Source organism: Aythya fuligula, chromosome 1 (genome assembly GCF_009819795.1).
Source record: "Aythya fuligula isolate bAytFul2 chromosome 1, bAytFul2.pri, whole genome shotgun sequence".
NCBI lineage: Eukaryota > Metazoa > Chordata > Aves > Anseriformes > Anatidae > Aythya > Aythya fuligula.
Genome location: NC_045559.1, coordinates 27,975,202 through 28,002,970, shown reverse-complemented (window position 1 = coordinate 28,002,970; position 27,769 = coordinate 27,975,202). Strand labels below are relative to the sequence as shown.

General features: G+C 37.2%; 1 protein-coding gene across 1 annotated transcript in view; it reads left to right on the top strand.

Annotated features, from left to right (window-relative positions):
• Positions 1–3,258: 3,258 nt before the first annotated feature.
• Positions 3,259–27,769, top strand: part of FOXP2 (forkhead box P2) — a 364,439-nt gene continuing 339,928 nt past the window's right edge. The window contains exon 1 of the mRNA XM_032207520.1: positions 3,259–3,389. The gene's annotated coding sequence lies outside the window, so the exon portion shown is untranslated. The remainder of the gene's footprint in view (positions 3,390–27,769) is intronic.

Genomic DNA, 27,769 nt, shown 5'->3' with positions numbered 1-27,769 from the left:
AAGTATTTTAACAATGTTTTGTAATGCAGCTGTGGCTTTTATCAATGGCCAAAAAAGTCTCAAAACAGCAAAGCAAAGCTCACATTACTGTTATAGTTTTCAATTTGTGTCTTATGTAACTTATGGAAATGGTATGAGTTTATGCAAAAGTGTAGCTTTTAATGCTCAAAATTAATATGTCTTTAATCCTATAGGTTACTTGTATCACTAGGTTGTTTCAGAAATTGAAAACACAAGCTACGAAATTCTTCATGTTAAAATACCTTCTTATATCTTTGAAACAAGTATATTTCCATCAGGAGTATAATTGAATTAGGGAATATATGGAATACATTCTTAAAGCAAGCATGAATCTTCATCTAATCTTCCAAAGGGGTTGTATAACAAATGGGGAAAAAAAAAGCATTCTTGGTTTACCCAATTTTTGGGTAACTGTTGATTCCCAGCACTTGCAATTGAAGTAATTGCATATCAGCTTTCCCCTCTTTAAGGGCATTTGTATGAGAGAGCCAAGATCACATTAGTGGGAAGATCTTGTAAACTTTTTAATTGCAACTTAAAACCGTATATGGAAAGAGTGAGAATTTTTGCTTCTATTTGTCAACCAGTAGGTATCTGTCTTGTAAGACACGCTTATGCTTTATCTTTCCTAGTGTTGTAGTAGGAGTTACGATAATTATGAATTGTTATTTGTATCAGATTGCTTTTAAAGTGTTTATCTGCAATAGTATTTTACTATTTTACTATGCAGTAGTATGCCTTTAGTCCACTAAATTTTGGAATTTTGTGAGAAACTTGTCTTTGATCATATATCAGTTCTAAGACACTCAGTTCTTGCTTGGTACTGCTTGCTCTTATTTGTAGTTAGTATTACAGTGACATGCAGGATATCAAACAAAACTTAGATTCCTTTTGAGCTGGATGAGTTATAATCCTACCCTTAAGATTTTACATTCTAAATAGAGAAGTCGGACAAATGGTAGAGGGAGAGGTGGCCTAAATTGTTGCTATAGGCCAGTAGTACATGGGTCTTTGATCATTATTAGCATGCTGCACAGTGATTTTTGTTCCATCTTCAGTGTAGCCATTTGAGCTGCAGAAGCAAACATAACAGCAAACATCATAGCAGCCTCTTCTTTTGCAGAGTGTAGAAGTGATGAGGGGGAGTAGATAGAACACTAAACATACTTTGATCTGATATATCAAGCTGACAAAAAAAAAAAAAAAAAGCAGCAGTAATTCAAATTCCTCATTGTGAGGTCTGAAAAGAATGTTAATAGGTCTATGCATAGATTTTGAGCAAACAAAATTTTTGTGTGAAACATTAGGCTATTAATCTGTGCATTTTGCAAAAGGAACTTTAGTTGCATACTGATGTCTGAACAAGGTTATTTTTGTCCTGGTGTGTTTATATGCTAGTGTAGGCTGCTTCATCATATAACATGTCAATGCATAACTCTCCATATCTGGATACTCAGTTCACAGGTACAGATACCAGTATCTAGCAAGACAAGAGAAAGGACTGGTTATATTCCTTTGGTATACCTGGTGGGTATGGATGAATTAATTAAGAGAGTTTTTTTCTCAAAAGTGGCATGCCATTCTGAGACAGCAAAAAGTGTTTGCTCCTGATGACAGTCATTCACATTCCGCTGGATCAGAAGGCGTCCCTGAAGGAATTTTAATTGATCTGCACTTACCCAAAATAAAGCAAAAACACTGCTGTATCCTAGAGATAAAAGCAAAAAAAAAAAAAAGGAGATACTGGAGTACAGAGTATATGATTTTTAAGGTTTTGTTCCAGATGAAATTTGGGACATGCAGATGCTTATGACCTCCATTTATACATGTTGAACTCGGTTGGAACCCATGGATGAAGTTGCATATTCAGACATATGGAGGGAACTGTCAAAAACCTTCATAAGCAGAACCTTGCTTTGTGGCACCCTGCCCTGGATGCTTTGGAACTGTGGACAAGGGAGAGGAAGGCTACAAAAAAATTGCTTTACAGCAAGACTTTACTACCTCATTTGATTTTTTTTTTTCTATGGAGTGGCTATTTTGGAAAAGTCAATCAAAAGCATGTAAATACAGAAAACAGTGGGAATTCAGTTTGCAGTTCAAAAGGATCTAACCTGTACATTCAGTATTAGTTAGACTAGACTGTGTTTCTTGTGTGGTGAATCCCATTCCATTCCATTCTGAAATGGATATAAGAATCTCCAGTGAAGGTTCTCTTCCAAAGATAATTCCACTTTTCTCTTTGAAAACTCCTTGCATCAACAGCATCCTTGTGAAGAAGTTTGCAGGTCTGTTACCTGTTTCATGGAGATGTTTCTGCGTATTTTGTTGAACCTGAGCTTTACTAGTCAGTTCTTGCATTCAAATAGGGAAGAGATGATCTCTGTGCAATCTCTCCATCTTCTTCAGGCTGCTGTACTTTTCTGTCATATCATCCCTGAAGTTGTCTATTTTCTAATGTGAATAGTTGTGGTGTACAGAATTGTTCCTCATCCAGAAACTATTCTAAGCCTTTGATCATGTATGTTTTCTTCTCTGAACCTTGTGCTCTTCTCTGCTCTGAGCACCAGAAAAGAGCAGGCTTTTCAAGATGGGGCTTGATACAGAAGAAGGTGATGTGTTATGCTTTGTTTTTTATTCCTTTCCCAGTAATTTTTAGCATTTGATGTGCTGTATTGGCTGGCAGAGTGGTGATTTACATTTTCATTGAGCTATCCGTTCCAAAGCCAAGGTGTCACTTTCTGAGATGCAGTGCAATACAGAGCTGTTTTGCTTAATAGAAAATTCAGATCAGAATTTTTGCCAGTAATGGGTAACCAAGATAGTTTCCATTGAACCTGTGTTCAGCAAATTGTGATTGCCTGCATGAACCCTGCCAAAAGTATGCAAGACTTCTTGGTGTTGCAAAATAACTAATCAATAATAGGAAATTATCTTTCAATTTGTGTACTTAGGCTTTTTAGAGTAACATAATCTTGTTACTGCAAATCCCAGGAGTGGAGTAAGCAACTACACTAGGAGTAGTAACTACTTTTGATGCTTGGTATACAGAAAGATGTAAAATGTGGAATTTCTTCAAAGGTATGCAGTACATAAGTATATAAGAATATGACCCTGTAAAAGTAGTGAAGTGTGTTTCAAAGAAGTGATTGCAATACCTTACCTTAAAACACAATATGGAGGCTTGTATTTACTGTATTTGTTTCCTTTTTTACCTGTAGATAATTTTAAGTGAAAGCTAAGGACCTTTTGTCCTTATTTGCCATAGAAGTGAAAGGCACGTCTGGAAGGAGAACCAGCTTCAGCAAAGAGGAAAAGACTGTTCCTTTCTACAACCCAGCAAGGTGACTAAGTGACTCCAAAGAAATGTAAGTGATTTATAATGGAGCTGCAGTTGTAACTGTCTCTACTGGGGAATTTTGTGCTTTGTACATGGAACACAGTCCCATGTCACTGAAATTTATTGCTTATAGATGTAAAATATGGTTTAGAAAAAGTTTTGCAGAACATCCAGAAAATGCATACTCCTCCTATATTTGTGTGATGGTAATCTATTCTATAATTCTTATTTTTTTTTTTTTCACATATGAAAATTGTTAATGGAAATGAAGTGCGGAAAGAGTCAGAAACATGGTTTTCTACCCTTTTCTACTCATCTAGATCTGAGTTAATTTAGGCATGTGGAAACTAAGCTGCTACATCTCAGTCATGTAAATTTCTGCTAACATTCAGGAGAGAAGCAGGCATCTCCAGAGGCCAACCCATCTCATCCTAAAAGTAATGTAAAGGGAATTTAGTATGACTCCTTCAATAGCTTGAGTCTCTCCACTGACAGATCAGTTTTAGCCAAAGTATTCATTGAACACTTTAACATGGTACAGCTGCATAAGAAGCACTTCCAGATTCTTTTTCCATCCCTGTGTTGCTGTTCTCCCTCATCATGTGTAGCTGTTTACGTGGCTATGTGACAAATAAATCTGGAGAATGGAGCTGGCTGAAAATAACCAATTATTTGTATGGTTTTGTTTTCAGCTGGATTTATCCCAGCCTTCTCACATATGGCTGTCCAAGGGCTGCAACTGGTACAAAGGGTAATGGGGATGGAAATTAGCAGCCAAAAGTGTGGGGGAGGGCACAATAGATTCTTTTGGCAGCTGCTCTAGTTTCTGCAGCTTAAATTGCTTGGTGAGCTGTAATGTCAGGCCTTGTAGAAGTTGTTAGTGCTTCACCATTTCTAAGAGTGGAAAAACTTGAGTGATCCACCTTTATTTATTATCTAATGAAGAACTTAGGTTTTGTTGTGTATTTCACACTGTGATAATGAAGATTTTTTTATATAATTTATAATTTACATTTCAGATCTCCAAAACTAGGAAATGGTCATGAATGTCTAGTAAGTAGATAGATGTATTGTAGTAATTTATAGTATAGACATGATACTATATAATCTGTATATACATACATAATTCCTGAATCTTGAAAATGCTTGTCTGATTTTGTCAAGCATTATCTATGAGCTGGGTAATATTATATGATTAGCAGTTGTACTAATTTAGACACCACTTTGCTGAACAACAAATACTGAATAACATTTTATTCTGATATAAAACACTTGATGGAAAGGTGTAAAGAAGACAACCATTAACAGCATGAAGTTTAACAAAGAAACTGCCATGTTCTGTACCTGGGACTGAGTAATGCCAGACAGTTACAAACCGGGAAATGCATGGCTGGACATCAGTTCAGCAGAATGGAATCTGGGGGTGCTGGTTGACAGCAGGCTCAGTATGAACCAGCAGTGTGCCCTGGTAGCCGAGAGGGCAAACCACATCTTTGGGTGCATTAAACACAGCATAGCCAGCCAGTCAAATAAGGTGATTTTCTTGCTATATTTCTTGTTGGTGCAGCCTCACCTTGAATCTTATGGGCTCCACAATGTAACAAGGATGTTAAGGACCTTGAAAGTGTCCAGAGGAGGGCAACAAAGCTGGTAAAAGGGCTGTAGGCCATGTCCTATGAGGAGAGGCTGAGGACACTTGGGTTGTCTAGTCTGGAGAAAAGGATGTTGAGAGGCGACCTCATTGCTTTCTGCAGCTTCCTGAGAAGGGAAATGGAGAGGGAGGTGCCCATCTCTGCTCCCTGGTAATGGATGACAGAATGCGTGAGAACAGCACAAAACTGCACCAGGGGAAGTTTAGACTGGGCATTAGGAAAAATTCGTTTACCATGAGGGTGGCCAAACACTGGAACAGCTTTCCTAGAAAGGTAGTTGATATCCCATGCCTGTCATTTTGGGCGTTTGGACAATGCCCTTATTAATATGCTTTAACTTTTGGTGAGCCCAGAAGTGGTCAGGCAGGTGGACTCAACGACCTTTGAAGGTCCCTTCCAACTGGGCTATTCCATTCTGTTCTGTTCTGTTCTGTTTTGTTCTATGGGTGACAGGATGAGAAGCAACGGGAACACACAAAATACTGAAAATTTTATTTAAACATAAGAAGATGCTTCTTTTCCGTGAGGGTGGTCAAATACTGGAACAAGTTGCTCAAAGGGGTCGTGGAGACTACACGAGGCTGTGGAGTCTCCATCTTTGATGATACACAAAACCAAGTGGGATATAGCAACAAGCAATCTATTCTAGCTGGCCCTGTTTGAGCAAGGATTTAAATCATTTCCTGAGGTCCCTTACATCATCAGATATTCTATGATTCTGGGAATATTTATAGGTAAGCAAAATCACACAGGTTTTAGTTTGTGATGTACTAAAATTTCTTTTTTTGTATTTTTCCGGTTTTGCTGTATTTAGCACTTTAGGGCTTTACTGAAGTTTTTGTAAAAGATGAGAGATTGTCGAAGTTGAGAGCTTTCTGAAATGTGTTAAATTATATTTAAAGACTTGCAAGTATAACTAAGAAAATCAGATTGAAGTCTGTGAGAGTAATTTTTAGCTGTGAATTAGCACCACAATTAGAAGGACGGTAACGTGGTGTGGATTTTATGTGTTTAAAAAGCAAAGCTTTTTTATTTGACGCATGGAATGGAAGATACATTTTAATATCATTTTGTGTTTGAAAAAAATAGATAAAAGTAGGGACAAAGCTTTAGAGAAGAGATCTAGTAGTCCACAACAGAAATATCTCTTTCTGAAGTCTAGTCAGAGGCAATTAGGAAAAAGAACTATTTATTTAAATTTATATTTTCTTAAATTTCAGCTTGGATTAGTTTTGCACACATTTCCCATCCACAGTTTTGCTGTAGGCTTTTTGCAAGATCTTCTGTGAGATATATCATTTCTGAGGAAGAGGAAAAAAAAGTCAATTCTAAAAAAAGGTCTAGTAACTCTTGACAGATCTTGAGATCTCAACAAATTAGAGGGCTTGGCAATCAACAACTATATGATGTTCAACAAGATCAAGTGTCAGATTCTCTATCTGGGACAGGGCAACCATAGGTATACAGCTTGAGGATTGAGAGGCTGGAGAGCAGCCCCACAGAAAGGGATCTAGGGGTTCTGGTTGACAGCAAGTTGAATATGAGCCAGCAGTATGCCCTAGCAGCCAACCATACTCTGGGGTGCACCAAGCACAGCATTGCTAGCAGGTCAAGGGAAGTGACTGTCCTACTCTACTCTGAGCTGGTGCAGGTTCACCAGCTTTATTGTGTGCAGTTTTGGGCAACACAATATAAGAAGGACATAAAACACCAGACAGTGTCCAAATGAAGCCTACAAAGATGGTGAAAGGTCTAGAAGGCAAGACGCATGAGGAGCAGCTGAGGTCCCTTGGTTTGTTTAGCCCAGAGAAGAGGAGACTGAGGGGAGGCCTCATGGCGGCCTGCAGCTGCCTCATGAGGGGAGTGGATGGGCAGGCGCTGAGCTCTGCTCTCTGGGGACAGCGACAGGACCCGAGGGAATGGCATGGAGCTGGGACAGAGGAGGGTCAGGCTGGGGGTTAGGGAAAGGTTCTGCACCCAGAGGGTGGTCGGGCACTGGGACAGGCTCCCCAGGACAGTAGTCATGGCACCGAGCCTGCAGTTCACGAAGTGTTTGGACAACACTCTCAGGCATAGGGTCGGATTTTTGGGGAGTCCTGTATGGAGCCAGGAGTTGGACTTGATGATTCTTGTGGGGGCCTTGACAACTGAGGATATTCTGTGATTCTATGAATTCTATGAACACTTTTCTTTGATTTTGAGGAAGGGCTTGAAATTCAAGTGCAAAGCTTCAATGGTTTATAAGATGTGCCTTTTGCAATGCCTCCGAATGTCTATCATTGAAGTATTGCATTGAATTATAAGCTTTTGCAAATTGGTGCTTACTCATAATCAGAAGAGGCATATTACTTTGTCAGCATATTCTCAAAATACACTGTATTCTTAAGCTTCTAGAAATGATTGAGTCTGTCCCGGAGTGGAGATCAAACGCTATATGACATTTCAAATGTACAGATCCCATGTTATTTTCACAAAAGGGACTTGTTTTTTGCATTTTTCTGGGACAGCACATTTTTATTTTTATGCTTATTAAGAATTCTTTCTGTATCTTGTGCTTATTTTGCCCATATACTCTTTGAGAATGATATCAAGAGTGGAATTACTTTTTCCCAATTTTAGCCGTCTAGGAAGCTTGGTGTTCCAAGTCTGAGCTAGTCACTGTAGATATCTTTAGGCAATGAAGATGGATGCTTCAAGAGGAGAGTCACCCAGCCTCGTTTTATGTCTGTGTTAAGATGAGAAGAATCCACCTTTGGAGATGGCTGTTGACAATGACATATATGGGAATGACAATGACAATAATGGAAGCTTAAGGTGATAAGCACATATTTAGACATCTAACTTTTCTATGAAAAGTTAAGGCAGATCAATTCCATCTCTTGTGATGGAATATGAGAGTTAAGAGGTGGGAATGTTAACACTGACGTTGACAAAAATATCCCACTTTCAGGTGACTAAACAAAATTATTTCTGAAATGATGTGTTTCTTTGTGTATTTCAGTGTTATATAAAAGATTATTAATAGGACATTTTCCATGTTGCTTAGATGTTGTACGCAACCATTAAGAAAAAGTTCTTCAAATACCTTTTTAATATTAACTATGAAATACCAATAGATTTTTCATTTTCTTCTTCCTATATCTTGTCTCTAGGTTGAGAAATGCAAATGTTTTAATTCTCTCTTGTTACCTAATTTCAAGTAAGATACTAAAAGTGAGGTATCATGAGATTCTAAAATTGTCCACTTAATATTGCTTATGATACAAGACTGACTTTAAAATCTGGTGGTAATAGAACAGTTGAAAAAATGCTTTAAAATGATTTTTAGGTGGAAGTAACTAGGTGACTTTCTTCAATTGGAAAAAGATTGCTCTATTATCAACTCATATTGATAATTTGTTCTATTAAATACGATTGTGGTTAAATGATGTTTTCCATTTGTATAGAAGTATTATGTGTTTCTTTAGTAATTCAGAATGCTGTCTATATTTGACTGATGGTAATTATGTCTCCCAACATATTATATTAACGTATGGTGAAGTTGGTAACCTTTATTGGTTTGACTATTCATGAATCAGGGCTGTATGTGAGAAGAACTTTCTTGCAGTGGAAGAGTTGAATGGTTTAAAAGGTGTTAGAAAGAATATAAAAAGTTCTGATTTTCACTTTAGTTAGAATATATGCATGCAATAAAGAAATTCTAGCATAACTTATAAGTAGATGTCTTTTTGTACCATTACCATGTAACTGAATGATTACCTTGGACAGCTGTACTTATATGAATTATTTCATACATGTGATGTTTTTGACATCACTGTTAGGGAACTACAGACAACAGAAGAACATGCTTCAAAGATGACATTAGTATTATGCTTGTCCCGTTGTGGGAGAAATAACACAATTGCTTGAAGTAAGCAGTATTACTGTGCTTTCATTTATGGCTGATTAATTAGCCTCATTGGGGTGTGTAAAATTTTTCTTTCAATCTTAATTTTCTTTTGAATATTTCTTTTTGTATCTGGGTTGTTTCTTTCATTTTGTTTTCCATCTTTTTTTTTTTTTTTTTAATTTGAAATGTGGTACATTTAGTAACTCTTGCATAGTAGCAGACTGTATGTGTAATAATGTAAACCTACAGAGAATTTCTGATTCTGGGAATCTTCATACAGTCTAAAGGAAGGAATTTTGTTTGTTTGTTATTATTAGATTTTTAAAAAATACTGGCAAATTGGCCTGAAGAAAGTTGCTCAGAGATGCAGAAGCAACCTCATATCAATTCTTTTAACATATTTTCTTTAATTCATATACTCAAAATAACAGTTACAAGTGCGTGTATCTCAGTATCAGTAAGCCATGTGCTGTAAACATGGTCAAAATATTTTCCTTAGAAATACAATCATATCAGTACTTGCTGGCCAAGATTGTTACTGGTAAATAGGCAGAATTTTACTGAAGCTGACAAGCTGTCCCTTTATGTAGTTGATACAAGTTTTACAGGCTTCATTTTTTTTTTTTCCCACGATTGTCTGGTTTTATTTGAGTTGGATTTGTAATATTCCTATCCTTCTGCTACCTTAAGAATGTTTAGTTTCGAATGGCATTTTATGCATTATCACAAAAATCCACCAAAAAGACCCTAGTTCTGAGAAAACAAAAAGTGCAGTTCAGCCAAGGTACCACTAAACAGAGTATGTTTGAGTAGTGAAGAACTGTGCATATTTGTATTGAACTATAAATTTTATTTCATGATTGACATTTTGTCCTGATCCCATTACAGAGTTCAGACTGAGTAGATCCTACATGCTGGGAATGTCTGGGTCCAGTGGGTAGACACCTGACCAGTATCCATTAAAAAAAGTCATTAACAACTGAAATGAAAGAGGGTTGTGCTTAGTGGTGCAGTCTAGTTGGAGGCCTGTAGCTAGAGGTGTCCCCCAGGGGTCAGTACTGGGTCTAGTCTTGTTCAACTTAACTCATCAACGACCTGGACAATAGACCAGAGTGCACCCTCAGCAAGTTTGCTGATGACATAAAGCTGGGAGGAGTGGTTGATACCCCAGAGGGCTGTGCTGCCATTCAGAAGGACCTTGACAGGCTGGAGGGTTGAGCTGAGAGGAACCTCATGAAGTTCAACAAAGGCAAGTGCAGGATCCTGCACATTGGGAGGAATAACCCCAAGAACCAGTACAGGCTGGGGGTTGACCTGCTGGAGAGCAGCTCTACAAAGGTAGGGACCTGGGAGTTCTGGTGGACTGCAGGCTAACCATGAGTCAGCAGTGTGCCCTTGGGCCAATAAGGCCAACAGTATCCTGGGCTGCATTTGGAATAGTGTTGCCAACAGGTCAAGGGAGGTGATCCTTCTCTGCTCAGCCCAGGTAAAGCCACACCTGGAGTATTGTGTCCAGTTCTGGGCTCCCCAGGACAAGAGGGACATAAAACTACTGGAGTGAGTCCAGAGGAGGGCTACAAAGATGATTAGAGGACTGGAGCATCTGTCATACGAGGACAAGCTGAGGGAACTGGGCCTGTTTAGCCTGGTGAAGAGAAGACTGAGGGGAGGCTTCATACAGGAAGGGTGTCAAGAGGATGGAGCCAGTCCCTTTTCAGTTATGCTCAGCAGAGATTGAGAGGCAACGGGCACAAACGGAGGCACGTGAGGTTCTGGCTGAATATGAGGGGGCACTTCTTGACTGTGAGGGTGACAGTGCACTGGAACAGGTTGCCCAGAGGGGTTGTGGAGTCTCCTTCTCTGTAGATATTTCAAACCTGCCTGGATGCCCTCCTGTGCAACATGCTCTAGGTGATCCTGCTCAGCAGGGGAGCTGGACTACATGATCTTCAGAGGTCCCTTCCAACCTCATCCATCCTGTGTGATTATGTAAAAGTAACAAAGCAAATAGTACCCAGCACAGTCATCTAACTCAACAGTTTTTATTTATTGATTGATTGATTTATTAAATAGAAAACAGAAAATTCTGTTCATATCTGTCTACCTAGGGGATAAAGCCCATTCAGTATAGGTAATGCATAAAGTATCCATCACGTTGTTGGTCTGACTCAGAATTCAAAGGCAACTTGAAATTTCAAATAGGGAAATAGGAAAGATATTTTGATTATTGCAGGCATTTTTAGGAAGTGTGAATATGTACTTAGTTTTTATAAAACTATATATGTGCTATATATGTATCATGTTTGAAGACACAAAGCAGGCAAGAAAGGAAGAAAAAGTTTTTATGAGCATGTCTTCATTTCTTCAGCCTACGTATGTTCTCTCATCTCCAGTAGTTTTTGGATGGTTGGATTCCTGAGTCACTCATTTGAGAACATCAATTCATGGGACTTTCTGCCCATTCTAACTGTCAATTTTCTTCATTTTTGATTTTGTGAGAGATGGAATCATATTATTTTAATTTGAGGTATCTTTCCTGTAATACAGGGAAGTGAAAGATAGGAGGCAAACTAAATAAGGATGCCAGTTAAACAAACACCTTTTGGTAAAATGATTGTTTTACAGACTCTGTTGTTGTTCTGCATGCAGCTGCAGTTCCCTGGCATTTAGCTGTTCAGGGATTGGAAATGGTATGGAACATGCATTTGTAATGGAACACAATATTTTTCATATAAGATCGGTAAATGTTTTTATAGGATTACTGCCTGCTGGTAAACAGCTGTAGTGTTATGCTTCAGAGGTAGAGGCATTTGAATGGTAATGAGGGGATTCTTGTATACAGTTAACATACCATGGTGAGATCCTTTGGGGCATAATTCATGACATATATGATAGTAATACACTGCATTGCATCTGAGGATTGCAAAGAACTTCATAGAAAACATTAATGAATGTTCACCCTAACCCCCTTAGAGTACTGGTTAGACTACTTAAATCATGAGTTGGGTTGAAGACAGAAATACATCATTTTTGCAGTATGTTGGCTACTGTGCTTTTGCTGCGCACAGATAATTCAGAAAGCTTCAGTCATATGTATTGTGGTCAGTATTTTGGACAGCAAGATGTTAAAGTTTAGAAAATTAATGGACTTAGTACAGGCAGACAGTAATGCCAGCATAAACAGTCCAATCCAAATTCTACCGAAGTCATCAGAATTTGTTTGGCTGATGGCAGCGATGGTTGTCTCAGACTTCTGGGTCTCTTCAGATCCTGTCATTTAAGTTAGTTCACTCTGAGCAGTACAGGGATCGTGTCCACGCCTGGGTTTTGCTCTGTGATGCAGATGTTGTGTTTGAGTTCTCAGCATGAGAAGAATTAACTTCATATATCTAAAATGAATACTGTTGACATGTGGGATTGTACAGCGTGAAGTGCTGCGTAACAGTACAGAAAATAATTGTTCAAGCACAGTGCAGTTGAAAATTGGCCAATTCATAACAAATTCATAATTTCTGATACTGATCTATGTATATGTCAGAACACCAGCATATTTTTATGTGTTAAACCCATCAGTACGAGATACGCAAAACACAAACAGCTTTCCAAGGGCAAGGCAGTAGTCACAAACCACTGTAGTTGTAAAGTATAAGAGCAGAAACCATCTGTTGTGTGGTGTATTTTGATGAAAACATCCATGATAGAAACCAAAGCTAATTAAACAGTTACACAGTTACTCCACAGTGCAATTTAGGGCTTTTAAAACAATTTTATTTAGAAAATTGGTTTGGAGAGAGAACTGTAAAAGATGCCCTTTTTTTTTTTCAGTACTGCTGCCTTTTCAAGGCTACATCTAAATCATTGCTGAGGACCATTCATTCATCCATCGTCCCTTCTATTGAAGATACCAGTATTAACAGTATTCTTTAATATTTGTGCTATTCTAGACTCATATTTTGTGGCAGTGAAATACAGAATTGCTTCTCTTCCTTATCTGTAGCAACAAATGAAAACATGCAGGTTCTCAACTGACACAATTTTGGCTAAAATCATATTTTTAAATAGAAACCAAGTACGGGTTATGCTAATAGAACCTCATTTGTAATTTAAACTGCAGCTGTTAACATTCAATAATAGAGCCATACATCAAGGAGTTTTCTGCAAAAACAGAAAAATACTAATTCTCCATCCTCAGATCTGCAAATCCAGACTGATGGGATTTCAGCCCTTCATCTTTTAGTGACAGGCAGCAGCATCAGTGGAATAAAACTAAAATGTGATCCCCTTTCTCTCCACCTCCTTCCCCTAATTTTACTCTGACAGAGAAAGAAACACAGTTTTAGCTGGTATCTTTGCTCAAGGGAAAAAATGGTCTGCTATCAGGTCTTTTAGGGAGAAGGAGTTCCTCAGTGGAGCAGTTAAGCTGTATTTTGATTCTCAGGGTGCATCTCATACCTGTATTTTTGCAGGATATGATAAATGATTTCTGAGACAGTTACTGAGAACAGAATCGAGGTCATCAACCTTTCCCCAGAAGGTTATTATCTTTCAGTTCTTGTTTTTGATGAAAATGTTGAACATGGGGGAGATGGGCTCCAGGGGTACTATCTGAAACTGTCTCAAGTGCAGTATTCGAAGCCACCTGATAACAGAAGATGTACTTCTGTTTTTTCAACTTCAAAAATCAATGACTCTGATCAAAATTTTGCAGATTAATTTAATTTATTTTGCAATAATTTAGTGTGTGCATGTTGAAATTTATCATTCTAAAATGTGCATACATTACTCTAAAGTCCTCTAAAATTCATGATGAGATAGAAACGTTTGGGTATTTTGAAGTTGAGACCTACTGTGTCTTTGGAGAAATTCCATGTTAAGCCCTACAGATAAATTCCTAGAGCTCTTCTGTTGTCTGCAAATGAGTTTCTCCTAATGCTGTAGGTTGTGAAGCTGAGCCCCTGCTAATGGCTAGAAATACTCAGTTATCTGACAAGAGGAAAGGTAGAGATTTACCTAAGCAAAAGTAATCTTTACACGCTGCCATTTGAAACAAAAATAATGTTGTTTGTATGTAGAACAGAATGTGGTTATCATCTTAGTATTAATGGGCTTAGGAAGCATCTCTGTTAGTCTTTTATTTCAGATCAGGACTGTGCTTCTGAAAAGTCAGGATAAGCTAGGTTCCTTTTTCAACCTTCCTGTTGACAGAGCTAAGCAAGGAGAAGTACTCCACCAGAAGGACCAAAAGCATGCAGTACTGCAGAATGAAGTGTCCTGAAAGACAAGTTGAATGGGTGTGAAGTGCTTGGCTCCAACTGTTCTGTACAAGCCATTCTTGTTGAGCTGCATTATTTCCTAATGCAGACAATTTCTCATTTAGGTAAGACTATACCTCTGGGGATCCTTATCGCGGAAAGATAGGTCTGCTAAAAACAAACAAACAAAATCACTTTTTTTTTTTTTTTTTTTTTAAGTAATGTAATATTGCCACTTTAGGCTCAGATAGTGTACTAGAACTGGTAACATAAAAGTCTGTTCTGGAATTGGTCTCACTTTTTCTGTTTGTATTTCTAAGGGAAATTTAAAGCAGGTATCTTAAATAGGAGAATTATGTGATCTATGGAGGGAGGTCCCTTTCAACTCCATTTTCTGTGTTTATATGATAAATGAAGCAGTAGTGAACTTACTGCTTGCTTAGCAATAGTTAGGGAAAAAAAAAAAGGAGGCTAATACCAAAAGAAAAAAAAAAAAAAACAACAACAAAAGAACATCTTTTCATTCTAATCTGTCATCTTCTATATTGTAATAAATTGTGGTGTGTGTATGTGTGTATATGTATTTTTAAATTCTGTATGTGTATATAATACAACGTTGAATTTAGTATGACGCATAGTAAGGAATGTTGCTGATAGCAGCAGCTATTGATGAAGTAGCTCCACTGGACAGGGCATCTCTTTTATTATGTATCACTCTCCACATTGTTTGCAAGGTGAAGTATTTAATCTGCTTTTCTGAATAGAGTCCCTCTGCTTTCTGCCCAGGTTTCTAATTGTGTTGTGTGTATTTCTGATGTTTCTCTGTCCTAATCACTATTTATAAGTGAGATTGCTGTATAATGGTATCTGTAATTCTTCAGTGGGAGTTTAACTGTGATTTATGAGTTCTTACTTATGAAAGCCTTTAATTTTGGTCCATCAGTCACATTTATACTTCCCAGTATGGCACTGAGCAACATCATAAATGCTATGTTACTCAACATTTTTGCATTATTTTTTAAGGAGTGATGCTGACTCTAGCAACTGAAATGTTGACAGTGTTTTGTGGTCATAAGTGAAACTGGGTATCATGGGGTATACAGAAATAGCCACTTTGTAAATATATATAAAAGACACTAAAGGAAAAGAGAAAAAAAAAAAAAAAAGAGTTGGTAGCAATTTAGGAAGAACAATTTGACTAGTTGAACAGCAGGAAGGCACTAGTCATCCGTTAACTCTCAGTGGTATTAGACCAACTATGATATAGTGAGGTAATCAAATGTTTGAACATTAACTGGTTTAATTGGTAGGAGGGTAAAGGTACAAAGAAAACATGTTTGCTTACAAGGTTTGCCATAAATACAGGCTCTTCAAAACTCATAAGCTATTGCCATACAGCTCTAGCAGCACTCCAAAACATTCTGATTTTCAACATGTTGAAACAGTGACAAAATGGAGATTTTTTTAATCTTGAGCTGTATATTGCAAATTGTGTATTTGTTGAGGGATACGGCATTTCTACTGAAATGTCATATGATTCATGTAAAAATAATTTTTGAAAAACTGTAAATGCATCCAGTGACCTTGCTTGATGTGCAAGTCTGGCAACTGTGAGTTTTCAAGTGTGCTCTGAAGATGGACAGTTATACATGTATTTACTTCCTAAGGAGGAACAACATGACTGACCAACCATTTACTACCTGTCACATGAATTTCAGAAGTAAGAAAAATACGACAAGTATTTGTACTTTTTCTTAGTTGCTCAAGAGCATCTATGGCACTCATGTTTTACTTAATGCTTCATTCAGTCCTGAAGAAAAAATGAGATATCATTTGGAATGGAACAAGGACAATTTCTTTCCTAGGTGATAGGAAACATGAAAAGCCCAAACCAGGAAATTCTGGAAGGAGAAGGGCCTTTACCTTTAAAGTTTATGTGTGTAAGTTTGCTTCATTCTGAAAGGTTTTTCTGTTCAGTCCAGACATAACTAGACTTGAGCTGTCTGAAGGGAGAAGGAAAACAAAGTGACTTAGCTCACAATGTAGTTAAAAAGATAAATCAGGCTAGAAAATGAGTAGGGGGCACACAGTCCTAAAGACTTAGAGTCTTGAAATAATGTACATGTGAGCTGAACAGTTCTTAAATGTGACTTACGTGCTTTTTGGTAAGTATTAAAAATACCCAAAGATCAAGTTTGCCATTGTGATTTCTGGATTCCTACCATAGCAATCGAGCGTAGCAGATGGTGAAATATTATGAACTTCTTTGCTTTATCATCACACATGCCTTTGTTTAAATGTATGAACAAAGTGCTCTGAAAGCTGTTTCTGTTACTTTTAATTCTGTGAAGCTAAATGCTGGTCAGGTTTAACACCAAGGGAATTCGTTCCATTACTTATATTGACTTGCACAGTGTGGCAGCGCACACTTGGTCTTCTCCATGCATATGTCTTCCGTCAAATTAAAGTATTTTGTCAAAGGCAGCATGTGAATAGTACTAAATAGCCACCTGATTTGTGTACAAAACCAGGCAGAATTGTGCCAGAAGAAACAAAAATATTTCTAAAAATTAGATCCTAAATGTTGGTTTAAAGGTTGTGTCCTTTGGAAGGATTTGAAGCAGTTTAGGTGCTTATGTTGCTCTAGGGACTCTGAGTACTGTGAGGTTTTAAGGAAGGCTAAGTATTCCAGGAAGTTTAAGAGCTTATGGCATCGTAAATATTTAAGATGATTTAAAAGGTTATGTCCTCTTTAGTATTTGAGTTGGATTAAGTGCTTATATTGCCTTAAGGACTTTTTCATTTTTTTTCCCTAAAAGGAACCTAGGAAATTAAATGCAAAAATAACCTATGGATGCAATGTTTAGGCTGCATTTGAGGAATGCAGAATTCTAGGTTTCAATAGCAGCATTAGTTTGGCCACACTGCATATGTATCGAAGATGGACAGAGCAATGGAGGACATCTAAGAAAAAGCTGAGTATGAAATCCAGAAGCTGTAGTTTTTAATACCATGACAGCCAATGCATTGAGATATGGTTCTTCTTTATGTTCTGTATCATCTGATTAAAAAGATCAAATAGAGGATCAGGTTAGAATGAGATCTTGGAAATGCAAGGAAACAATCTCATCTAAGAAGGTAGTCCTTGATTCAATACTCAACAAAATAGCCATTTATTTTCATTCTGTAGATTTGCCAATATTTCATATGATATAATATGGAGTAATGAATATTAGATATGTAGGTCTCAGAAGCTTCCTTTTCAAATTTAGTCAATTTATATATTTATTATTGTCTTCTGAGATGCCTAGCCTAAATTCTTCACTAAAGTATATTTACAGTATATGCATCTTTCTGAACTTTCCATGCTTCTGTATATTGTAGGTATATTCCTTAAAAGTGTATTTTCTGTTTTCTGTTTTATTAACCAAGCACATATATTTCTCAGTGTATAAAGAGCAAATTGCCACCATTCATTTAATGTATTCTTTGCTTCCTCAAATCACTAGGCATCAGTCCACATTTTTTCTTGTTGGCCTCTAGTACAGCATTAATGTTGCTCAGTTAATATAGCATAATTGTGATAGCTATATCTATACTGCTTTTGCAGACTGCTCATGTGAGAAGCACTCATGACAGCTATCTGGGCAGTGTTCTGTGGGCCCAATGGAAAGACATAAAATTCTCTCTTGGATGATGGCATGGATACAGCATTCTGGCCTCATCAGAGCCACTCTCCTCCTCCATGGTGACATTCCTGCCAAAAATTGCTTATGCAGCATGAAGTGCATAACTTGGGGTACACTTTGATAGCAACTCCTTGCTAATCTTGCTGCCTAGGCATAAAATTGATTTACCAGGTAAGGTAGAAGAGTGGCATCTACAGGGAACAGGAGTTGAATCTGATGGTAGCCTGAAGCCTTAATGGCTGGGTAGGCAATGGTTTTATTCAGCAACATAGGTAGGGGGAATTGAGTGTCTTCCAGGTGGCCGCATGCCTCCAGAAAAATCACTGTTAATAACTCAGCAAGCTGAAATACGATGTCAGTTATGTTCCATTACATCAGTGTTCTAATACGGGTGGTAGTCCTGGGTCGCTTTATCCCACCAGTTTTGAGCATGAGTAATCAATAGTTGGTGGCACAGTGCATTCAAATGGTGAGATGATCAGAAGCGAATGTCTGACATCTTCAAGACTATGTCTGTGGCCCTGATATATACCACAATGCAGAGCTGAGAAAGTTCTGATGGAGAAGGATGAGAAGAAAATGGGATATACTTCAAAACATAGGCCTAAGTACAGTACACTGTTTGAGTTTATTGTTGCCACATCTAAATGCCACACAATCAAATGATGGCATATTTTAAACTGGATTTAGTGTAATCATGAGCTCAGCTGCTTCAGAACTGATTCATGGTTCTTAGTAACTCCTCAAAATTATTTTTTTTATATGTACACAGCTTTAATTAAATGTAATATCCCTTTAGTTTAGGTTTGAATTTTAACAGATCCTCTAATCTGAAAATTTACTACACATTTAGAAAGGTGACAAAGTTTTATCAGCTGTTTAAAACTGCTATTATGAAGACAGAAATTTATTGTTAAAAATGCTGAAACTCTTTTGGTGCAAAATAATTTATGAGTTTCAAACTTAGTAAATAACAATGGTGTCAAGGAAGAGTACAGTTTGTACTTTGTATGTAATAGCACAAAATGAAAATCTTCACTTCTTGGGTCTTTCTGAATTTCATCTAATTTTTTCTCCAGCAATGTAATTTTCCAAGATTATTCTGAATTATAATACCATCCTCCATGTGGTTAGTAGTCCATTCCTGATGCTTTTCTGTCTTTTCCTAGTGCAAACTTAGCACCACTTGAGAATGTTGTAATTGCAGTTTCTATACAGATTGTTCACTATCTGAGTTACGAAATAGAGAAAACCCAGTGCACTAGACCAGGATGGTTAAGCCCCATTCATAATATTCTGCTTTTAGTAGTAGTCTCTGCATGAAATTTTTGAACACATTTTGTATTTGCCTTGAAATAGTTTCATTTAGTCTGTGTTTCTTTAGCTTCTCTCTATAAGAATGTTCTCTGAGACATTGTCAGTTCTCACTGAGGTCAAAATATGTCATCTGCTGCTTCTTTTCCATTCACAAACTATTTTTCTGTTGAAGGAGAAAATTAATTGGCTTGCCAGCTTTTGCTCATCACAAATCTATATTGACAGGTATTTATTTCACTGCTGTAGAAAAGAAAAAAAAACTCGTGTTGGCATTGTTTTTCTCCAGAATTTTCCAAGAACTGAAACTAATTGGACAAGTCTGCTATTCCTTATCTCCTCTTTTTTCACCTTTTTAAGACAGGCACAGGATTTTTTTGCCTTCTCATTATTCTGGAACTTCAGCTATTCTCTAAAAGTTCTGAAAAAATACTAATGACTGTGAGAGGATTTCAATTAATTCTCTAAGTGTCCTTTGCACTGCAGTTTACTGTTCTATCTATGGAAGTAATGCAACTCTTAATGGGACTGCAGGATAGAAATCTTAGTCAGTAGATTGATTTGCCTTTTAAAAATATCATTTCAAAAATAAAAATTAGCTCTCATAATTTCACTGACTCAGTCCTAAGACTAACCTTACAAGTAGCTATCACAGAATCACAGAATCACAGAATTTCTAGGTTGGAGGAGACCTCAAGGTCATCGAGTCCAACCTCTGACCTAACGCTAACAGTCCCCACTAAACCATTTCCCTAAGCTCTACATCTAAACGTCTTTTAAAGACCTCCAGGGATGGTGACTCCACCACTTCCCTGGGCAGCCTGTTCCAGTGCCTCACAACCCTTTCAGTGAAGAAGTTCTTCCTAACATCTAACCTAAAACTCCCCTGGCTCAACTTAAGCCCATTCCCCCTCGTCCTGTCACCAGGCACGTGGGAGAACAGGCCAACCCCCGCCTATAAATGATAGGCTAGCAAAATTTCAGTGTACTCAGACATTGGAGGCATTGGAGTTGGACATTCATCAACTGGCATCACTTCCAGCTCTCTTGAACTCCCTCTTTCCTTCAAGATACCTTTCAGAGGATCTTACAAACAATTAATTTATCCAAATCCTCTTCTGTAATCTCCAATGACTTTATTCCCTTCTTCTTCTAATGATTCATAATGATTCTATATAATTCCTAATGATTCTATGATTCTCCCACCTCCCTACCTTCCTTAGAAATGGGAATTCTCTCATGCTATGGTTACTTTCAATCAAGTTGCCCTCAATTTTCAGATTTTTATAGAATTCTTACAGGTAGTTAAGATTTTAAGATTCCTTAAGTTCTTCTGATACTTGCTTATATGCTGTTTAGTCCAAAAAAAAATGTTATTCATATGACTTTTTTTTTTTTTTTCCTGAGGAAACGTGGTATGCTATGTGGCAAAGAAAGAAGTGTGCTGGATGTACAGGCAGCCAAACCTCATGTCAACAAAGATGTGAATTTATCTTTTTATATTGCACTGGTAAATAGACTAAATTTCAGCTTATCATTCTTGTGGCCACATCTGAAAAAAAAAGCCTTTTGGAAAATTAGAGATGGTGCCAGAAACAATTACAAAAATGATTTAAGAGCTTGAAAATTGCCTTGCAGTGAAATATTTAAGGAGATCAGTCTGTTTACCTTATCAAAAAGATGTTTGAGAAGTGACTTAATTACAGCATACCTTCACAGAGAGAAAATATCTGGTGCTCTAAAAGAGCTCTTTAATCTAGTGCTGAAAAAGCATAACATGAAACAATTATTTTAGCTAAAACAGAATATATTCTCTAATCAACTATAAGTGTTCAGGCTCAATTGTAAGGTAACTGAAATTTTATATTCTGTGATATTATAGGAAGTCAGACTTCATGATCTAATGGTCCTTTCTGACCTTATATTCTCTTTAATCCATCAATCTTTTTAGCTTTGGCTGTTCTTCTGCAAAACACATGGCCCTCTTCTTGACAACCCTGACAACCCGCAGAAGAGAAATACATTTGAACTGGGAGGAACTTGTAGGATAAGATAAAAAATGAGCAGTAGAGGGGAGTTTTCCTTTTGAACTAACTATGGTTCTTTACAGGGGTTCTGATTTCTAAAGGCATTTTATAAATTTGTAACTGGTTTCCATTTTCTTGTTCTAGGTGATGGGCCCCATCCAGAAACTGTTAGTCTCGGTGGCTGTTCATTTATTCTTTGATTTTATAGTTAACTGTCATGTCGCTGAGATATGTTGTTCAGTTGGCCAGCTTCTGATTGGCTTTGTTGACTTTTTTCTTTAAGAAAAAAACAGAAAGATGATACAGGGCTTGGTATCTGGAATGCAGAGACCATTAGTGAATTCCTTTATCATAACTCATAATAAAAGTTAGGAGTTGTCTCTTTCTGGTTCTCATCTTTTAAAGTATTAAAATGTTAACCTACTTTAATCAGAACTATGTCCACTAACATTTACCCAGTGTGTTACCAAAGCTACAGACTATCCATTGTGTTATTTTTATTTATATACAGGAATCCTGGAATTTAAGGGAAGACAATAGTCTTGGTAGGAGACTGCAAAAACTTGCATCACAAATATTCTAATTGAGAAACCATCATAAACCTTGTTTATCCTATCCAGGCTTTGAAATGTGCCTAAGGCTAAAATTTGTCATTAAAACCCCCTATCCAAGAGCAGAATTTGGGGGTCATATTTCTTTGAATAATTTCTGTTTTAGGGGGTGTAAAAGATAGATATCGTTACACTAATGCTTCCAAGTGGATCCAACAAGTTTGAAATTTTGTGACGAATGAATTGAGATGAATGACTGGTATTAGTCAAATTTCTACTAAGTTTGGGGAAACATTCAAGAGATTATCCCATATTTGCATTCCACACATGGGTTTCTTATGCTTCCCACAAAATATATAGAAACATTTTTAAATATTTAGGTTGATCTCAGGTATAACTGTGTAATACAACATAGAAATTGCATAGACTTCCCCTAAATGTTTCAGTAATGTTTTCTGTACATGTTTTATAATTTGTAAATAAAAAAGCCCCAGCTGACAAAATTGCTGCCATCTCTTTCATAGCAGAGTTTACTGCCAGTTCTAGTGTATGATAGACACAGTGCTGGCTTGGAGCTTTCTCTGCTGATACGTTCAATGCCTAGTTATGGTGAAAGGAGTTTTTAGTTTTGTGGTATCTAGGTACCTAGAGTGGTGACAACAATGATATATTTAAGAAATGTAGAAGCAAGCTTGAAACACCTTAAAAATGTGGTATCACTACTCTTACGCAAAACACCAGTAAAGTGCTTGTGTTCACAGCAATTGAATTTTTCATGCCTATGTTAGGATTATTTTCAATAAACCTTTCTACTGATGTTGCTCTTGTAAATCCTGATGTTTGTTTGCTTTATTGGTAAAAGAACAGTAAGATTAAGAGATGTCCACTTCACATACTTGAAAAAAGCTTAGCAATAACAAAAGTAAATGACTGTGTGTTTTTTGTTTATTTTTTTTTTCTTTTTTTTGGTTTGGGGTTTTGTTTTGTTTTTAAATGTTGGAAACTGGTCAAAAATAGAGTATGCTTTTGTTTTTTTAAAGTGTTTGTGTCTGCTTTTATGCCAAATTGTTGTATTTTTCAGTTTATTTTGTAACTTTTAAAAATGAACAACCATCTCTTTTGCAACTGCAACTACCTAGCTCTTGTGTCTCCCAGAGTGCAGTTTTCTCACTCATAGTAGTATGTGTACTTTACATTTTGCTCCTTTTGATATGGAATGCTTTTAAAAACCCATGAATATACTCATTATTTAGCTTTTTGCTGTCCTGCTGTAAAGATCAACAAGGAGAAACAGTGCTACTGCATTCTTTAATTCAGAATTCATTGCAGTTTCTCCATTACAAGTTTTGCTTGCATTGGCTTGATTTACCATGAACTTTAAGACCACATCCTTCTTAATGTCATTATGTTCATCACTGGCAGTTCTGTGGTCTGATCTTTGGTGTTTGTATAAGTCATGTTAACACTGAAACTTGACCAAGATTCACTTACCACAAAGACAGTTGAAAAAGATATGTTCTATTTTAAAAATAGCAGACAAGTCCATGTTTGATGCAAGCAAGCAAATAGGGAGGTAGCAAGGTGTTCAGTGCGTTCTTGCCTGTAGCAAAGCAGTACCCTCTGCCTCTTTTTGAGTTCAGAAATGACAGTAAATCATCAAATCACCCCTTCTGTAGCATCTGTAGAAGTTCAGTGACATGGTGCATCACTGACCAACTTCTGCGGTGGATTGGTGAATATCACATTCATCTTGCACTGCTGCAAGTTGCAGCTGATCAGTTGTATCTCATCTCTGTGTAATGCAGCAGTTGAAAAGTGAATGTGGCCTGTCACCTGCAGGAGCTCAGCGAGAGGGAGGGCTGCTTCCTGTTAGTGACCAGCTCCTTGATTGCATCTTGCTGTGTGCAAGACAGTCCTGCTGGCTTACTGCAGGCACTGTCATTCTGAATGCAGATGTTTGCCTACAATATGACACTATGGCACTATTAAAAATAAATAAATAAATGTAGCAGTATAACAAGATGTGGGTGCTGCTTCACTTTGAGTAGGGGCACAAAATATGTTTGAATAGTTAAAAGTGGTGTCATTGCAACATACCATTTTTTTTTTCTTAATGCATTAATCTAATGGCTTTGTTCCCCAGCTCTCTTGTGGGAACATCTCTTTGAGGGACTGGCTTTAATTACCTTAGCTTCACATAGCCCTTTAGCAGGTTGGAGATGCTGTGCCTAATTTCTGCCAGTCCAGTCTCTGTTCCTCTTTGTGTTAAAGGAAATGATTCAGAATATCTTTTTGGCTGTATAAACTTAAGTGCTGCAGTATGGCTGAAGTAAAGATCTGGTACCAAGAAGGTCATTCAGGTATTCAGTTTTCTTATGTTCTTATCAAAAATTCCATTGCTTCTGCTGCCTGAGGAAGATTCCCTGGGTGCACTAACCAACTGGAGATGATAGACACAGGGTTTTATTCTAATTCTTGGTCCTCATGGAAGCTTGAGGAGCAGCAAACTTATTAACTGGCTGCATCTGGACCACTCTCTCATCCTGTCCACACGATCAGGCTAAGGAGTCAGGCTCCTTTTCTTTTCCTTTTCTGTCTTTTCAGGCTCCTTCTGGATACTACTTTTTTTTGCTTGTTTGTTTGTTTTTCAGTGCAGTTTCTCTCCATTATCTGGCATCAGTTCAGGACTGCATGTGGAGGGTATATGCATCTGCACTGTTTTGCAGCTTGGATCTTCAGAGGCTTTCATGGAATGTGACTGAATCTGCTCAGGCTGAGGAGGAGAGTCCAGAAAGCAGAGCTTGGTCTTCTGCAGGTCCTTTCTCCTCCTGTTTTGAAACAGGATATTGTGGCTGACTTAACGTGTGGGTGTGGGTGAGGTATCCTGGACAAGACCTACAAGCTTAGGTCTGCTTTGGGAATTAGTTTGGAGCGTAGACACTGCTCCACCTCATGTCTGAATTGTAATGAAGTTTATACTGGAACTGAATAGCTTGCTCTCTAAAGCAAGGCACTTCTGCAATCCAAACAAAAATGACTGTTTTGAATTTGGGCGTCTTCATGGTTGGGTAACGTTTATTTCAGATGTGGAAACTTTTATTTAAGGGCAGCTGTTTTCACCTCAATGCCAACTTTATCTTAAAAATCTCAGAGATAGCTGAAGTCAGTAATAGAAGTTGTATTATTGAGTATGTCTGCATTCAGTGAGGAAAGTCTGAATACTTTCAGTTCAGCAAGTTGAATACATCTGTGTTCAAAAACAAGGAAGTTCTCATTAGAACTACAGAAGAATGCAAGTTCATCTATACTGCTGTGCTTGTATTTTTAATGCTGTGTATCTACAGAGTTAGCTTTTAATATGTGAATGTTTGTAGAAACACTAGATACAGCAGTGTAGGTTAGGAAAAAAAGTGAAAAGTGAACTCTGAATTTTCAAGCTTCTGTTGTTCTCTCAGCACTGTTTGGTTCTTCTAACACTTTTTTTTTATAATATTATTTTTGTTATTTTAAAAAGGCTGAAGGATGAATAGTAGTTCTTGGGAGGACTCCTTCCACTTACTCCTTTGATTCTTTCCACAGAAATGTAAGTGTAAGAACACCAAAGAAAGACTGGAGCTCTTTGAGATTTGACTTGCATTCATTTGTACCAGTTGTTTACAAAAGACGATAAATGTAGTGTATAACTTTTGCAAGGAAATCTTCTTATAAATTTTATTTTTCTACAGCTGTTTTCAGAGCTGTGAAAAAAGTGATGCAACACTTCCATAACATTAAACTTGAGAAATAATTATACTTGGCAGTTTTTGTTTGCAGCAATGCACGAAAGGCTGAGGGCTTTTGTACAGTTCAAAGAGCACATTCCACAGATCTAGCAGTTGTCGGTTGCCTGCAGGGATCATTTGAATTTTCAAGGAAAAAAAGCATGAGGGTAATGCCCAGACCATTTGCTTGTATACTCTTATTTCTCTCTTGTTACATTTCACCTGTATGAAAAGTTACTCAGAAATAAGATATATACTAAAGTGGCACACCCTAATGCCAGTTAAAATATTTTATGTCAAACTTCATTGCTTCTTGTTCTTTCTTATTGATGCTTGATAATGAATGCTTGATTAACATGAAAAGTAAGATAACAAAAATCTAGGAATGTCATTGTTCAAACACTTCGGAATGGTGAAAGTAGATAACATCAGAGAGAAATCTCTTTACACATTGGGATCCTGCAGTTATTTGTTAGCTTATTGCATTAGCCAAATTGTACAAGATACTCTGTGTAGCCTTGCTGTAGGATAGCCCTGGTGACCAAGTTTAAATTGGTGTGCCAGGACTGGAAAATGTGCCAGCTCCTATATCAGACTTACAGCTCTGTCATTCTCCATAAATGTATTGACTGTCACTGTGTCTGTCTAAAGCTTCTGCTTATCTAACAGGAAATGATGTGAATATTTTTACACTATGTACCCTAATAGGATTTTTGGTGAAATATTCCATGGTATTTCTTGGAGGGAATCTTTTCTTCTATTGCCGGGTGATTATCTTCATTTGTTCTGTCTCTGAGTTGTTGCAGAATTTTTCTGTTTTCAGTCATATATAGACACAGAAAGTTTTAAGCTAAAAGAGGCCTTGCTCTGGAGCACAGATACTTTCATTATTATTGTTATTTTCCTGAGTATTTCTACTAGTTGTTTGGATTGCGTTGCTGAAATTGTTCTCAGAGACCTCCCCACATAGTACAGAGCTTGTGCTCAAGCCATGCCAAGACCCATGGGAGCTTTGGTGGGGTGGCCCTCCTCAGGCTCAGCCCAGTCCCACCTGTGTGCCTCACCTGACACCTCGTAGCTCTTGAACATCATGTAATCAGTACCACTTCAATCTGTTTTGTAGTGATTTTAAAACCTTTTAAAATACTCGTTTTATGTTTCAGAAATTAAGGCATACCTTGCACTTACTGCTGTCATTTGCATGGTATCAAGTCTTGATAGCCATCACAGGCAAGTCTTGCTGCTTTCATGTTATCTGTTATTGAGAAATGCTATACAAGGTGTGTGTAGAAAAGAAAGAAGAGAAATAAAGAAAAAAAATGAGTAACATGAGACTAAGTCAGTTATGTAACTGTAAATTAGATCATCGACTAAAATTAAAATACTTGTTATGACATTTCTGTAAGTACTATTCCCTCTCTGTGGATGGAAGATGGAAGTATTACATTTGTCGAATTGCTTAATTGCTTATATATTTGCTTATATAATAATAAATCTTACTGAAAACAAGTGAGGCAAGTTTGGGGTGAAATTACTATGCTGAAAACTTTTGATTTTTTCCTACAATATGACAGAAAGATTTTGTGGATCACATGAGATTGCATGGATTTCCTTGATAAAGATGGTATTGTTCTAATTCAGTTTAAAGAATGAAGGATGATTTTGAAAGAACAGAAACGCAGAAGGGACTTGATCATCTACCATTGCTGTAATGGTATGAATCCAACATAAATTGTTGGATTCATAAGCAAAATACAATTTTGAAGTAGACACTAGGGATGTAGCTGCTATCTGCCTTACGGAGTGTGGATGGATGGAGAAAGAATGACTGCTAGAATAACAACTGCCCTGATCCATGCCAGCTGAGATCTTAAGAGCACTGCAAGGGCACTGCTACCACAAGTAAATAAGTATATGAATCCCAATAGGGATTCTACAGAGTCTAGGGCTCTGAAGAAGGAAAAGTATGTGTTTTCATGAAATCCAGAAGTGCGTTGAAATCACTAGACTAAGAATAACTTTATAATGTTCTTCTAGATGAAGGGTACTTCATGCAGGCAAAAGCAGTCATTGCGTTTACAGAAGAAAAATAAAGCCTTAGGTCATTTCTAAATAGGGAAGTGGTTTGTATTTCATTGCTAAGAAGCACTTTAGTTAATCTTTGCTAATATAAATGTTTTTATTGATGCTTTCTTTAAAAAAAAAAAAACACAAAACAAAACAAGAAACAGTTTGTGGGTAAGTCTTGTTCATATTAAGTAATCAAAACAACA